This window comes from Triticum urartu, chromosome 1A (assembly GCF_056163025.1).
Source record: "Triticum urartu cultivar PI428250 chromosome 1A, HENAU_Tu73, whole genome shotgun sequence".
NCBI lineage: Eukaryota > Viridiplantae > Streptophyta > Magnoliopsida > Poales > Poaceae > Triticum > Triticum urartu.
The window spans coordinates 483,263,142-483,265,673 of NC_141873.1; the positions used below are offsets into that span (position 1 = coordinate 483,263,142).

The window sequence follows — 2,532 nt, forward strand, 5'->3', positions numbered from 1 at the left end:
TCCGGCGAGAGGAGGCGACGGCGGCGGCGCTGGAGGCTTCCTGGGGAGTGGAGGGGGCGAATGGGTGGGAATGAACCCGTGCCCCCCCCCCACGCCCCACCTCTTCAGGACCAGAAACTGCAGACCCCGTGCACACGGGCTAAGTGAGCCCCGTGCGCACGGGGGTCCCGTGCGCACGGTACAGAGCCCATGGGCATGGGGGGCCCGTGGGCACGGTACAGGCCTATGCGCACGGGGTATCCAGGAACTTTGACATGAGTGGATCTTTTTAAATACAGGGCTGAGTGTATACTCTTACCCCTACTTCACAAGGCACTCGGTCTACGTTTCTGAACACGCTGCGAGGAAAGTCCTATCACTATGGAAAAGGGTATATGTGGAGCACTTGTACCAAAAAACGAGGAGAACCAACCAAACAAAAGAAAAAGAAACATGACACCACACACACGAAACAAACACGGACAAAAACCCTCAAGCGAGGGCGGTGGCCGAGGCCATCATGTTTGAGTTTACTTGGTATGGCACCGTGAAGATATGAACCTTGGGCCCAAGACCAATACTCATCTTTGAAGCACAAGTACCACCTAAAGTGGCTTATGTGAAAGATGGTGTTTGTTTTATGCACTTCTAGGATAAGATAGCTCATGAGTTGAGCTAGCTCCCCCTAGACATGTGCCTACATCTAAGCAAGATAGTACATGAGTATGTGTGTGTGAGCAAGAGTTTCATCTGAAGTTACTAATATCCACGATATTTAGCTCATGCCTTAACTCGCGGAATCTTGCTTCGTCAAGGGGCTTGGTGAAGATGTCTGCTAGTTGATTCTCGGTGTTGACATGGAGTAACTCAATGTTTCCCTTGGCCACATGATCTCTAATGAAATGATGACGAATCTCAATATGCTTGGTCTTGCTATGTTGAACCGGATTCTCGGCGATCTTGATGGCACTTTCATTGTCACACCAAAGAGGCACTTTGTCACATTTGACACCGTAATCCATCAAAGTTTGCCTCATCCATAGTAATTGGGAACAACAACTTCCGGCAGCAATATACTCAGCTTCGGCTTTGGAGAGAGATATACAATTTTGCTTCTTTGAAGACCAACTTACCAACGATCTCCCTAGGAATTGACATGAGCCGGATGTGGACTTGCGATCAACCTTGTCTCCGTCCCAATCCGAATCCGAGTAACCCATTAACTCAAATGACAATCCCTTGGGATACCAAAGGCCCAAGTTTGGGGTATGAACCAAATATCGAAGGATCATTTTCACTGCCGAATAGTGGCTCTCCTTAGGAGCGGATTGAAATCTTGCACACATACACACACTCAACATAATATCTGGCCTAGATGCACAAAGGTAAAGCAAGGAACCGATCATAGAGCGATATACCTTTTGATCCACTTCTTTACCATTTGGATCAAGATGAAGTTGACCATTTGTGGCCATGGGTGTCTTCATTGGCTTGACATCTTGCATTTTGAATCTATTGAGCATGTCTTGGATATAACGAGATTGATTGATGAAGGTTCCACCTCTCAATTGCTTCACTTGAAAACCGAGAAAGAACTTCAACTCTCCCATCATGCTCATCGCAAATTCCTTAGTCATAAGATTCTCAAACTCAACGTTAATAGCATGGTTAGTTGACCCAAAGATAATATCATCAACATATATTTGGCAGACAAACAACTCTCCTTTTACCCTCTTCGTAAAGAGAGTGGAATCTATTACCCCAATCTGGAACCCCTTCTCGCTTAGGAACGTCGTAAGGTGATCATACCAAGCACGAGGTGCTTGTTTGAGTCCATAGAGTGCCTTATGGAGTTCATAAACGTGAGAGGGATGATCAGGCTCTTCAAAACCGGGAGGTTGCTTGACATACACCAACTCCTTAAGAGGACCATTAAGAAATGCACTCTTAACATCCATTTGATATAATTTGAAATCATGATGAGAGGCATAAGCAAGCAAGATGCGAATGGATTCGAGACGGGCAACGGGGGAAAAAGTTTCACCAAAGTCCAAACCTTCAACTTGGGTGAAACCGTGTGCCACTAACCTTGCCTTGTTCCTTATTACTTGTCCATATTCATCTTGTTTGTTCTTGAAAATCCACTTTGTTCCAATGACATTATGAAATTCCTTGGGTCTTTCCACAAGGGTCCACACTTTGTTGCGTGTGAAGTTGTTGAGTTCTTCATGCATGGCATCTATCCAATCCGGATCGTCAAGGGCATCTTCCACCTTAAGGGGTTCAACACAAGAGACAAATGAGTGATGTTCACAAAAGTTTGCCAAACGTCTACGAGTAGTTACCCCCTTTTTGATGCTTCCATAGATGTTCTCAGTGAGGTGTTGAAGATGTTTTAGCTTGGCGGCCACTTTTTGCTCTTTGCGGTCAAGCTCTTCTTCACTTGGTTTTGGACTTGATGAAGAAGCTTGCCCTTGAGATTGCTTTAGCCTTGGAGACACTCTTCTCTTTGCAACCACAGGTTCTTGCTCAGTAGGAAGTGATGACGATGAA

General features: G+C 45.7%; 1 pseudogene; it reads right to left on the reverse strand.

Annotated features, from left to right (window-relative positions):
* Nucleotides 1-725: 725 nt before the first annotated feature.
* LOC147991821 (secreted RxLR effector protein 161 pseudogene) lies at nt 726-1,484 on the reverse strand (annotated as a pseudogene).
* Nucleotides 1,485-2,532: the final 1,048 nt, after the last annotated feature.